Source organism: Leucopleurus acutus (genome assembly GCF_964270905.1).
Source record: "Leucopleurus acutus genome assembly, chromosome: 3".
Lineage (NCBI taxonomy): Eukaryota > Metazoa > Chordata > Mammalia > Artiodactyla > Delphinidae > Leucopleurus > Leucopleurus acutus.
Genome location: NC_139145.1, coordinates 163176297 through 163189617, shown reverse-complemented (window position 1 = coordinate 163189617; position 13321 = coordinate 163176297).

Here is a 13321-nt window from a genome sequence, read left to right as displayed (position 1 = left end):
CTGGGCTACCTACCACCTGGAGGACTTCAGAGTATTGGTTCAGAAGAAAGATGGAACTGTGGTGATTTATGAGGGGCCACTAATCTCTAAGCAGTCTAGATGAGAAGAAGATCTACTCCAGTGATGGCTAGAGTTAGAAGCAGAGTCTCTCAAAATGCCTAACTCTCGATTCATATTCTAGGGAAGCTGAAGAGTATAAAGTCATTTCTATGGACCTGCATGTCCTCTACTGTCTCATGATCCTCTTGGGAGACTTGCGGCTGGAGTGACTCACAACGTAACAGTTAGGTTGGAGGAATTGGGAATTGTCACACTCACACACACAAATAACTATACCAGAACCAGCTGCTTAAAATTGCAAAAAGTATTGAAAAGCACACTATTCCCTGCATCGAGTATTGGCTGTTACTGTCCCAGCCCCATTAACTGCTTTGCTTTCTTTGCAGAAGGCACTCTGTGGCTCTGGACCTCAGTTTCTTAGCATTTACATTCTGTGATCATTGCTCCCTCCTCTTCTTCCACAAATCATCCTAAAAGTGAAGGAAAAGAGTAAGAGCTATTTTCAGAATTTATTTCAATATTAAAGGAATGACTAGTGTCATTAAAACATATGACAGAAATATAATTAATACAAGCTAGAAACGTGAGCTTTCTTTGGGTGCTCCAAATCAGACAAGATTAGCATGTGATGAGCTTTTCTCTTTGATTACATAATGTATATGATAGGATGAACCTATATAAAATTTGAAAATATTTTAAAATGGATTCTACAAAACCAAAATGTTTTTTCTATTTGGGGCTTGATTTAAAATATTTAAAATATCTAAAATCAGTTTCAGTCCTGTACAACTTTAACACAGATCAAGTGTTTTAAAATATTTATGATAAAGAAAATGTTTCCATCTGGGCAGGGAATTTATTACTGGAATATCATACCAATTTGAATTGAAGCCACTGTGAGATTAATTTCTTCTCTGCTGCTGGAATATAAATGTGTTCTGACAGCTGCTTTCTGTAACTGAAGTGTACTTATTTGCATGCAGCATCTTCTACTTAATGAAATCATAAATATCGGAGGAATCTTGAATGGTTTAAGCAACAAACAAAGATTGATTATCAACGCAAATGCCAACTAGGGGTTTACTATAAGTAACAAAGTATTGGCCAGTGGCTGTTTTGAAATCAACACCGGTTATTTAGAGCTTTCAGAGAGACAATCATGAATTTCAGAAGAACTTGCTGATGTTAAAAAAAAAAAGAAAAGAATTACTCAAAGGGAAAAGATGGCCTTGATCAAACACATGTTTTTCAGATTTATTAATGATTAACACACCAGACACTCTCGTTTGGATTATATTGCCCTTTCACTATGGCTAAGAGCTGAAGAGATGGACATTATTACAGAAATAACATGTCGTGAAAGATATGGCACTATGTAGGCATTTCTGTAATATAATTGGAGTCTGAGTAGGTACAGTTAGAGGCTATAATTTAGGCATTGATGATGATAAAAGAGAAGGATTTCAAAGTAAGAAGCCGAATTTGTCGTGCTTTGTTCGGGGATAGTTCCATCTAATTGAGAGGCTATCAACTCAAGCAGAAGATCTGAAAGTCAGTATAGCTTTAATATAAGTAAAAGGACCAACTGCCCTCTACAAGCAAATAAAGGTGAACAAGCACCATTAAAATTGAGACTAATTGAGAATAAAAATGGTTCATAAACAAAATGATGCCAGATAAAATTCTCACCCTAAGTCTCAAAAATCATATTTTCTTATTTTCCCCTTTTAAGAAGAACTTTACAACTAGCTGAATATGCTTTTGCCTAGAGAGCCTTCTATTCTAAGTACATCAGCTGCTGCCAGAAGGCATCTAAGGCAGCGCTGGAGAGAGAATACAGTCATGAAATCTAAGGTCTAGATGTCTATATCTCTCTGCTAATAGTGACTGTTGAGCCAAAAGGAACATCCTGGAAAGAAGAGAAAGGAGGAAGTATGGAAGAAGGGAAGGAACTGCAGGGGATTCTTTCTCTATGTGTATTTAAGCTGCAAAAAGAGTTACACTCAACTAACTGTAGAAGTCTATATTCCCTAAAAACGACCAAGCCGTTCTCAGATAAAAGATAATTCTCCACGGCACATAGTTACAGTGCTACCCTCTATAGCAAAATCTCTAATTCTACACTTCAGTAAGGACAGGGCGATTTTATAAACAATGAAAGAAAATTCCATGAGTGGCAAAGTCGAGTGAGAATTAGACAAAGGGGAAAGAGAACAATATTAGCAGGTTCTGTTGCTTGAAATCTAGAATGCTCTAGAATCCTACTGAACTCTTACATTCCAGGGACCGTCGTTGGGCATGGTCAGTATTTTCCACGCAAACGGTGTTTTTGAGTCGTTTCTGGGAGAAAAAAGAAGGAAGCTATTTTGAAGTATTCAATCACTTAGTTTTTGTATTTCTGTCAGAACATGGTGCTAAGTATGAGATTATGTGTGGGCTATATTACTCAGAGGTTTTCCTTTATAACAGAAAATCAGATGTTCTTAGGCTTTCTGGTGAGAGACTGGAAAGGGAAAAGTAATATTTAATGCTCGTTAATAGATATTTTCTTCTCCTCCCCCTTTCCTTCTCTCTCTTTTGAACTCCTAAGACCTAATTTTAGGTGGATCAAAAGTGGTCTCTTGTAACGTGCCACTCATCCAACCAAGAGTTACAGCATTATTGAGACTAATGTTCTAAAAGGGCTGCTGCCTACCTGTCATGTCTGCTCTGGGCACCACAGCGTTCGGTGAAACTATTGTTTGAGGTTCACCTGAATCCCCTATGTGCCTTTACAGTGGCAGAAGAAATGGGTTTTTTTTTTTAACTTCAGCCTGCATAAAGACAAGGAAAAGTATGAGAATGCCCAGACACCTACAATAGAATAAGAAATATGTGTACTTTACTAAATAGTTAATGTAAATAAAATATGAAACACACTCATATAAACTTACCCAACCACAAATGCCATGTGAAGCTATAAGTTTTACAGTAAAAACTGGGGTTTTACTGTAGCCATGTCATCACCACCCTATGAATCTATCCTTGTTAATTAACAGTCTTATTTCTCTAAACTTGGACCTATACCCACCGTTTTTTTTTTTTTAAGGAATATTTTGATCTTTTTTCAACAACATGGACCTCTTTGGAAATGATATTTTCAATGGCTGCATTGTGTCTATCACATAGAAGGACTATATTATGATTTAGGTACCCTTACTCCCCTTATCCCTTTAACAATTAATGGTAGATTTTCTTCTATGTACCAAGCATAGTTCTTGGTTCTTGGTCTCCAGGAGCTCAACACTGATTGGAAGACAGAAAAATATAAAGAAGAGAGGAGCACAGACTGGTTGGTGGGTGAGAGGAGGACACAATGGTGACATTCTGGACTCAATGATCCATCTCCTTTTTTCATGACTCAGCGGAATGGATTAAATGGAGAGAAACCTCTGGTTTCAGCAACTATTGGGGAGATAACAGAACCAAGCTCATATTGTCCTTTTCAGCTGATACAATCACATCATAGAGCCAATGTCCATTCCGACTACAACGCTGTCTCTCAAGAAGTTTGAACTTCAGATTTTGATAATTCTGGGAGGGAATTTCACCTTTTGTGTACATTTTAACCATTTTATGAGGCTTAACATTAATAACCTCAGTTCCCTACTTAGAATATTATTTTTAAAAAATAAAAATACACAAATGTAAAATACCTGTCAAGCCAAAGATAATTTTATATTAGGGACTATTATTGACTTTTTAAATTAGCTATTTGTATTTAAATTTCCTGTTCAGAATATAACTTACCTTACAAAATGAAAGTAGACCAATCTGTTTCCTCGAGATTTATTTATTTATATTTATTGAGATATTACATATTTTTTCCTTCAAAACGCATTAGTCAGTACAGTGATTTTCAAAATTGTTTATAGCCAAGGGTCCTTTAAATTTCTCTAAGGGTAATGTCCTGTGAATTAATTAGTAGAACAGCTGTATGAGCTGGTCCAAATTCTTCTCAAGACCTGCAAGATTTGGGAGAAAGTAATAAGGAAACAAAGAGAATTAAGGCATAAGAAGTGCTGCTGGTCTTTGATCAAGAAAACCAAACATTCTGGATCCTTAGCTTGACTGATAGGAAATAAGCCAGGGGTCCAAGAACAACTGGATTCCCAAGAACTTTGGTTTCAAAACTGTTATGACTTGGCAACTTTCTAATGTTTTATGGGGAAAATGGCCATGTCTCCAGCAGAAATCCCGCTGCTGGCCTTTAAATGGGAAAAGGTGACTGGTAGCTCAGAAAACATTTTCCATGATGGGTTAACTATGTTAAAACTGTTTCCCATTTTCCATCCCCAGCAGTAGGGGCTGGGCTCAGCCTTAGGTGGGCTGTACTTTGCTAGTGGATGATGAGTTTCCATCTTGGGTGTTCTTCACTGAATTTCTGATGAACTGAATGAGTGAGATCTTTGGGGCCCTGCCTTACAGATGACGTGTGAGAGATGTCTGTTTTACTCTTTCATTTAGTTGCTGCTTGGTTGGAACAAATAAAAGTCAAGGGCAGTGTTGAGGGGGATGATGATGGCATTGGAGAATGACAGGGCACATTAAAGCACTGAGAAACCCTGCAGAGCAGAACCCTCTTTAACCCAATGTTTACCCAAGAATATTTTTACCACAGAGACCCTTTTGTCAATTCTATTTCTTTTCCTGTTCATTAAGCAACAAACTCCAACTCATTTACTCAGTTTGTCGCAAATTTATTCATTGATTGTATGCTGAATATAATGTACTGAACATTAAACAAAACCATGGTCTTTGCCCTCGAGAATCTCAGAATCCAGAAGAAATATATGTAAACAGCTAACAAAAATGGTAAGTAGTAATATATAGAAAACATAGTGTGAACAGAAAAATAAGTGACTGGGTAGGAGAGACATGGAAGGAAGTTACTGACACCCTCAACATGAAGAAATTATTAGAACTGTTCCTTGAAAGACAAGTAGAAATTCTTCACGTAAAGAAAGGTATGTATTTAAGGGGTAGAAATGAGGCTGGGGAAAAGAGGGAGAGAGTTGTTCTCTGGTTGTGATCCATACTGCTTCTAATCTAACAGTACTAACAAAAGAAAAATGAAACTCAGAAGCAAATGTTCCCTCATATACAAACTCTTCTTTACCCCCAAATCCCTCTGAAGTGCCTGATGCGTGTTTTTCATATTGTGAGTTCATGAGAAAAGATAGGAGGAAATAAAAGAAAACCCCCTTTACATCACATAAAATAGTGTTTTGATAAAACGAGAAGCTACCATTTCCCAAAGAAAGTGCAAGTAGTATCTCTTTTTAACAAGCTGGTCAGTTCACCAGAATTACCCTGTTGTCATTTTACAGTTTTGCTAAATTGAAAAGCCCACTGCTACACTGGAGCCAGGCTAAACTGAAACACTTATTGGAGCTTTAAAATTTTGTTTAGAGAATGCAAATGTTTAGTGTATCGTGTATGAGAAGACAACAACAAATGCTGGTGGGATGGATGGGAACAGGACTGATGTGAAAACGGGAATGCTTTTGCAGTCTAAAAACAGTGGCTTTACCCACTTTTCAGGACTTGTGAATATTTGAAGGCATTAAGAGATATTCAATCAAACTTGCCATGTATACATTATCAAAAATACTTAACTAAAGAATTCATATAGGCAAACTGCCAAAGCTTAGGAACGTCTGCAGAGGGGCCAAACACAACCATTAAACTATGAGGTTCAGCAAGTGGCTTTGAGAATTATCACATGTATGCTAAGTATCTGACTTGGTAATTGACAATGACAGTCCCAGGGACGCACGAGTGATTGGGCAGAGCAATGAAGCCAAGCGCCTGGGAATAACTCTGTGGAGGACTGGAGGAGAAGGCAGTAATTGCCAACTCTTTGGAACCCCAAACACTTTACAATGTAAGGGGTTCCTGAGAAATTTCTTACCCCTTTTAAACTTGTAGATTGTGATGAAGATCCATGAGGCATTCTCCCCCTGAGGTTTACGAGTCTGTGGGAAGATGTGACAGGCCACGCTGTTAGAAAACCACCCTACAATTTGGTTGTTAGTCCCTGTGAATACAGATCTTCCTACCCCACGTATAACCACAGTTATCTCGGAGTAAAAAGCAAATTAGTAACTTTGGCAGCTGGATGTCAAGACAAACTCAAGAGAATAGTTAGATAGGATTGGGCCTAGCAGTCCCCCTTCCCCAAACACAGAGGCTAAAAATAATCACTGGTAAAAGTTGGAAAAGTCAGAAAACACACAAAGCAGGAGGGTGTCTCCAGACAAGAAAAGGACGGAGTCATAGAAGATGCGGTGTTGGGGGGAGTCATTGGTACCCCAGGTCTGGGGGGTAAGGAAGGCATGGACCATAAGTTTGAAGAGCGAAAGTCAAGAATCCAGGTTGAGAATCTGGGAGCAAAGCAGGTAACGAGTTCATATCAATAACAGAAACAGTGGGTAAGAGTGGATATATGTATATATATAACTGATTCACTTTGTTGTACACCTGAAACTAAGACAACATGGTAAATGTCACGCTCATAAAAATTAAACAAAAAGAAAGAGTGGGTAAATACAGATGTGGCAATTTTTTTTTTCTTTTTTTTCTTTTTTTGCGGTACGCGGGCCTCTCACTGCTGTGGCCTCTCCTGTTGCGGAGCACAGGTCCCGGACGCGCAGGCTCAGCGGCCATGGCTCACGGGCCTATCCGCTCCGTGGCATGTGGGATCTTCCCGGACCAGGGCACGAACCCGTGTCCCCTACATCGGCAGGCGGACTCTCAACCACTGCGCCACCAGGGAAGCCCTTTTTTTTTTTTTTCTTTTATTGATTATTTTTTGGCCGCGTTGGGTCTTTGCTGCTGCGCGCGGGCTTTCTCTAGTTGCAGCAAGTGGGGGCTACTCTTCGTTGCAGTGCACAGGCTTCTCATTGCGGTGGCTTCTCTTGTTGTGGAGCACGGGCTCTAGGCTCGTGGGCTTCAGTAGTTGTGGTACCCGGGCTCAGTAGTTGCGGCTCATGGGCTTAGTTGCTCTGCAGCATGTGGGATCTTCCCAGACCAGGGCTTGAACCCATGTCCCCTGCGTTGGCAGGCGGATTCTTAACCACTGCACCACCAGGGAAGTCCTAGATATGGCGATTATAAGAACTTTGGCTATTTTTCTAAATGAGATGGGAAGACAGAGGAAAGCTTAGAACAGTGGAGGGACATGGCTTCATTTGTTCAAAAAGGGTTATTCTAACTGACTTTTTCAGGGAATATATGCTGAAAATTATATATTGAAAGGAGAATCAGAGAGTCTAGTAAGGAGACTATGGTAATGTTTCTGGGGCAAGATGGTAGTGTCCTGGCCTTCAGAATGAGGGTAGAGACATGAGAGGCTGCAGTCTGAACATTTCTGAAGGTAGAGCAGGGATAATATTCTGATAGGTTGTGAGAAAAAGAGAGGGGCTAAGGATGATACCAAGAGTTTTTGCCTGAGCAAATATGAAGTTGGAGTTGCCATTTACTGAGAATACAATAGAAGAAACAAGTCTGGTTTTGGATATGTTGAGTTTGGGATATTTATTAGACTTTCAGGTGGGGAATGCCAGAGTCACAGTTAGATACACTGATCTGGAATTCAAGGGAGACCTGGACTAGAGAATTTGGAAATAATCCTTTTGAAGATCCTTTTAAATAGGAAATAATCCTTTTAAAGGCAGGACACTGGGTGAGGTCACTAAGAAAATGAATGCAGATGAAGAAAAAAAGACCAAGACTGACCCTTGTACTAATTACTCTGAAATCTAGAGGCTGGGAGATACGTAGGAACATATTAAGGTGACGGAGAAGGGGCTGACATTAAGGTAGATGGAAAATGAGGGACGTGTAGCTTCTCGATGCCAAGAGAAGAAAGAGCCTCAAGAAGAAGGGGCAGATCAACTGAGTTGAATGGAACTGACAAGTCGAGCAAGAGAAGAACTGAAACTCACCCATTAGGAAGCAATGAGGATGCTGACAAGAGAGGCTTGGTGGAGCAGTGGAGGGGAGAACCCAGCTGAGAGAGGTCAAGACGGAATGGGCAGAGGGAAAAGGACAACAGCAATGCAAGAAAAGTCTTTAATGACAGGCTTCTGGGGTCAAAGGATGGAAGGCAAATTATGCGGCTTGTTTAAAAGATCATACGATGATCGAGTAAAGTAGGAGAAATCGATGTCTTAATTTAGGATTCTCCAGAATTGGACCCTGAAACAAGGTTCTGAGTGCAAGTAACTTATTTGGTAAGTGTAGGAAACCCCAGAGGAAAGAGGGGCAGGGAAAGGGAAAGGCGCCTTATCAAGCCAGCTACCACTGTGGGTGCCTGGAGCTTAATCCCAGGGGCAAATGCTTGGAAACAGCGTAAAACACAAGCTTCAGAACCATCCCACCCAACGACATGGGAGCAGGGCTATCTACACACTGTTTCTCATCTGTTGCTGCTTGAGGGCTGCCGGGGGTGGGAGGGATTGCCAGGCACTTCCAGCCTGCCAAAGTGAGGGCAAAATTTGGGGAAAAACCTCACTTTCTATATGCTGAAGCCTTCCAAACAGATATATCCAGCGATGTTCTCCCCACAAGACTTGACTCATTAACTGAACTGTTGCCTAAAATCTCATTTTCTAGTTGTTCTAGTTGTGCTCTCAAGTTTAATGTGTCCAAAACAAATTTCTGGGTACCAAAATCCCCCTCCAGACAACCAGTTCTAAAGTGCTTCTCCACCGTCTGCGCTAACGACCCTCCACCCTCTTGCCCAAGCAAAGACGCCATCTTTCATTTTCCTCTTTTTTCATAAAACACACAATCAGGTGAGTTGTGTTGACTCTACCTCCAAAATATATCTTGAATCTAGCCATTTTTTACCTTCTTCACTATTGTGCTAACAGAAGTCAAATTTCTCTCATCTCTTCTATAGCAGAAGCCTTTTAACACATCTCTGGGCTTCTAAGATCTGCCAGTTTTTCAGAATAAACCCTGATGATTTGAAAAGTATCAGTCAGATCAAAGTAGTTCTCTACTAATAATCCCTCTGTTTTCCTTATAATTAGAACAAAGTTCAACATGATTATCATGCTTACAAAATCCTATATAATCTGACTTTTGCTCCTTTCCCAGCAAACCTGTAAAGTTTACATTTATTCACAACATTCTGTCCATATTGGCTGCAGTAGATGAGAATGTTTTTAATTCCTCACTCCCTCCTTCTGTCAAGTGACCTTGCAATGCACAGAAATGGGTCAAGCATCTCCCTCATCCATTGGATTTGGACTTGGCCATGTGACTTTGGTTTTGATGCTTGTGAAAGTTTAAAATGTGCTTGCAAATTTTGGCCTGGGCTTTCTGAGTCCTAAGACCCACCATGAGGAGGGCATGCACTAGGGACCCTCAGCCTCCTTGGCCTGGGCTCCAGAAGGACTTTGAAACTTGACCTGAGCTTCTGGCACCAGAAGCTCAGCTCACTCACAAGCCTAAATTAAAGTGGCCCTTACAGACCTGCAGACTTGTGAGCAAAACAGAGTTTGGGATAATCTGTTACATAGCATTATCAGAGCAATAGCTGACTGCTACACTGGCCCCCTTCCTGGCCTTGGAATATGCCAAGCTCATTCCAGTCTTAGGGACTTTAGATTTGCTCTTTCCTCTGTCTGGAATATTCTTTCCATCAATTCTCACATGGCTACATCTCTTCAGAGTTCAAATCTCAGCACAAATGTTGCATCCACAGAAACACCTTCTCCGATCTCTCCAGCCATAGCAGCCAGTCACAGAAATCACCTCCTATACACCATTATCTTGCTTTATTTTCTACATAGCATTTTTTCACTATTTGAACTTATTTATTTATATGTGAATGTGCTTGTTGTCTGTCTCTACTCATGAATGATTCCACCTCCGTAAAAGCAGAGACTTGGTACCTTATTCACTGTAGTAGTTCTACGGCTTGGAACAGTGTTGAATTCCTGCTGATGTGAGTGCTGGACCATCCTGGAAATTTGTGCAGCTGGGCTGCAACTACCAGTTATAAGACCATTGGCTATTATCCTAGTTTTCACAACCCTCAAGACCGCAAGGCTGAAGTCACGAAGACTTTTCCAATCACACCCTAAGTGCCCACTTACAGCTGGGAAATGGGGAGAGTTTGTCCAATAGTGAAAGCCCTTGGAGTTTTGTAGAGAAAGGTGAAACATATGTGAAAACTGCTTATATCAGGGAATTAATTTATTGCTGCCAGAGAATAAATGCACACGTTTCCACTTTAAACAAATTATAAAGTCTATTAAAACTTTTTTTTTTCAAGAAAGTCACGCTGAATTCCAGGAAAGTTTTATATATTATCCATAGTTGAGAGAGAAATATTCCTTTGTTATTTTGCATCTTTTCTACATGACATAAGGTTTTGGCTTTAAATACAGACTGAGTTTTGATAAAGACATTGAAAATACTATTTCTTCATGTTGAGTAAATGTATATTATTCATATATGCAATAGTGTATTTAGACATGATGGAAAGTGAATAGAGTGACATTTTCAGGGGCAAGCAGTATGGAAAATTTTTTGTGTGTATGTATATTTTCTGCATAATTTAAAATTTCTCATTTAAGCATCAATGTATTTTAATACTATTTTTAACTATTAAGGATGGAAATATTATTATATTATCTATTTTTTCTTCCTTCTTAAATGAACAAAATGTGTTATCTTTTAGGTATGCAGTTGGCTTTAAGTAACAGTTTTTATCCTTCCATTACAGGGACTTTGGAAGTAGGAAGTTGCTGGCGTTGCCTCAGGGGCTCTGTATCTTCAGGACTCCAGGTCACCATCCTTACAATTCTCCTGGCATTTCCCTGAAGTTCACAAGATGCTGCCACAGTTTCAAAAAACAGTGGAGTTGAAGGTAGGAAGAAGAGAGAAGAAATAGTGGCAGAACTATCTCTGGATTTTATTGCAATAGCAAAAATCTATTCCAGGTGCTCCTAGTGAATTTTGCTTACACTTCCTTGGCCAAGACAGGGCCATATGGCCATTCTTAACTATGGGGGCTTTTGGGAAAACAAGTATTTAACTTTTGACCTAAAGAGAAGAGGAAGGCGAGGGAGAAGGGCAGATGTGGGTTGGGTGAGCCCCCCAAAGTGTATGACATGTAGTGGTTATGTGTATTAGTAACAATAAAGTGTTATCTTCAGGGGTTATTCAAGAATGTTAAGCTACATGCATGTTCACCAATATCACTGCTTCCCCTCCCCCAGTGTGGGGTGTTGCTAGGGACAGCAGGCCAGTCAGAGACTACATTTTCTAGACTCCTTTGTGGCCAGATGAAGCCACTGAACTTGTTCTCATCAGTGGAATGTGAGCAGATGTGATGGGATACGACTTTCCACTTACCTTTTGTGCCTCAAGCCAGCTGCATGTGGACCATGTTGTGGTTGGTGGGGCTATAAGAGCAGAAGCCTGGATACCTGAATCACCATGTGGAGCATAATCTCCAGTGGACTAGTTACATGTGCTTAGATTGCTTTAGGAGTGAGAAATAAATTTCTATGGTATTAAGCCAAGTCACTAAAATTTGGAGTTTTATTTACTACAGGTGCTAATGTTACCTTATTTAAGACAATAACCTATGATTATATCACCCTGGATTTTTCATTGGTTTCTTGTTTCTGTTTTCCTTATTCAGTTTTTCCATCTTCCATTTAGAGATTTTTCTCATTACCCTACTTTTAAGGAGCCGTAACTTTTTGTAGTTTCTCAAGTATGTTGAGCAATATTCTTTCTAATGCCTTGCTTCTATTTTGCTGTGTTCTAAGAAATCAGATAATTAAATATGTTAGGACTCCGAATGACTGCTGTAATACTCTGAGCTAAGCACATGAACTTTGTGATGCTGGTTTGGGCTACTGTGGGGTCTCGTGTGACTTACTTCCTGATATATAGGATGGTTGCCTGATAAAGGACAAAGCAATATGAAGTTGCATGCTAAATGTACAGTCAAGGGTGAAGTGCAATGGTTCAGTGGAGTATGTGAATATTGTAATATTTTGAATTAGAGCCAATTCAATATATTAGAATTAGAGCTACTTTGTTTCCCAGAGCTGTTAAGGGAATTTTTGTGAGCAGAGAGAGTTTCGAGAGTCCTATATAAAGTGCCCATCCTATTAAGCTATCTGTTTACTTTATAATGATTAAAATATCTAAATTATTTATCTAAAATATCCAGCCATTAATCATCATGGCTATGATGAAGATTCATGTGGTATAAATGAATACTTGTCTTGAAATCTAATTAAATTTAGCAGATTTCAAAAGATCCTTCACTCTTTTTAAGTTAAATACACAGTATCTCCACTGAAAACCAGACTTCGTCCAAAACTAGGGTGGCAAGTGATGGCACAAAATTGGTGGCAGAAAGCAGTGAGAAATATCATAGGCTTTGCAAATAGATCTCAGTTCCAATCTTGCTGTCATCATTATAAGATTTACTAGAAGCACTGCCTGATTAAGTTATGAACATTAAGCGAAACATGCAAAACACTTAATTCAAAACAGCACAGTTGCAATAATAAAATAAAAATAATGCATGTTCTTTGTTTTTCTTTTCTAATATTACAGATTATGTAATAATATATTAAATGTTCTGGGGTGGGCATAATAATCACTTTTACCCTCATTTTCTATCTGAAACAAATATTTGTCTTGCCAAGAATCCAACTTTATATTTTGGTAATAAATTTATATTAATTAAAAAACAGTACTTCCGCTTTTGGATAATAAAGGCATTTCAACACAAATCTATTTCAGAACTGAGTTTCTAAATATTTTCAGTGATTGTGGCTTCTTGAAAAAGGCAGGGAGAGAGAGTGGAACAATATTTAAATCATTGTATCTCTTTGTTCAACAATCATTCCTTCTGCAGGTTTTTACTGAGTGAGTACATTGTGTTAGGAACTATGCTAGTTATTCAGAACCCATTGGTGGAAAACCCACCATCCTTTTCTCAAGAGGCTTAAAAGGTGGGGTTTCAGTTTGGCAGCTAGGTAAAAAGATTGGAATTTCTTGCTAAAATCATATATGTGTACAATATCTTACTTTTGAAATGCAAAACATATATACATGTGAATGCACCTTTATTTTAAGCAGAAGTAGTGCTTTTCTTTCTTTTCTTCCCCAAGATTTTACAGTGACTATGACAACATGTATTTATAGTTTATAATCAGAAGGATGTTAAAAATCA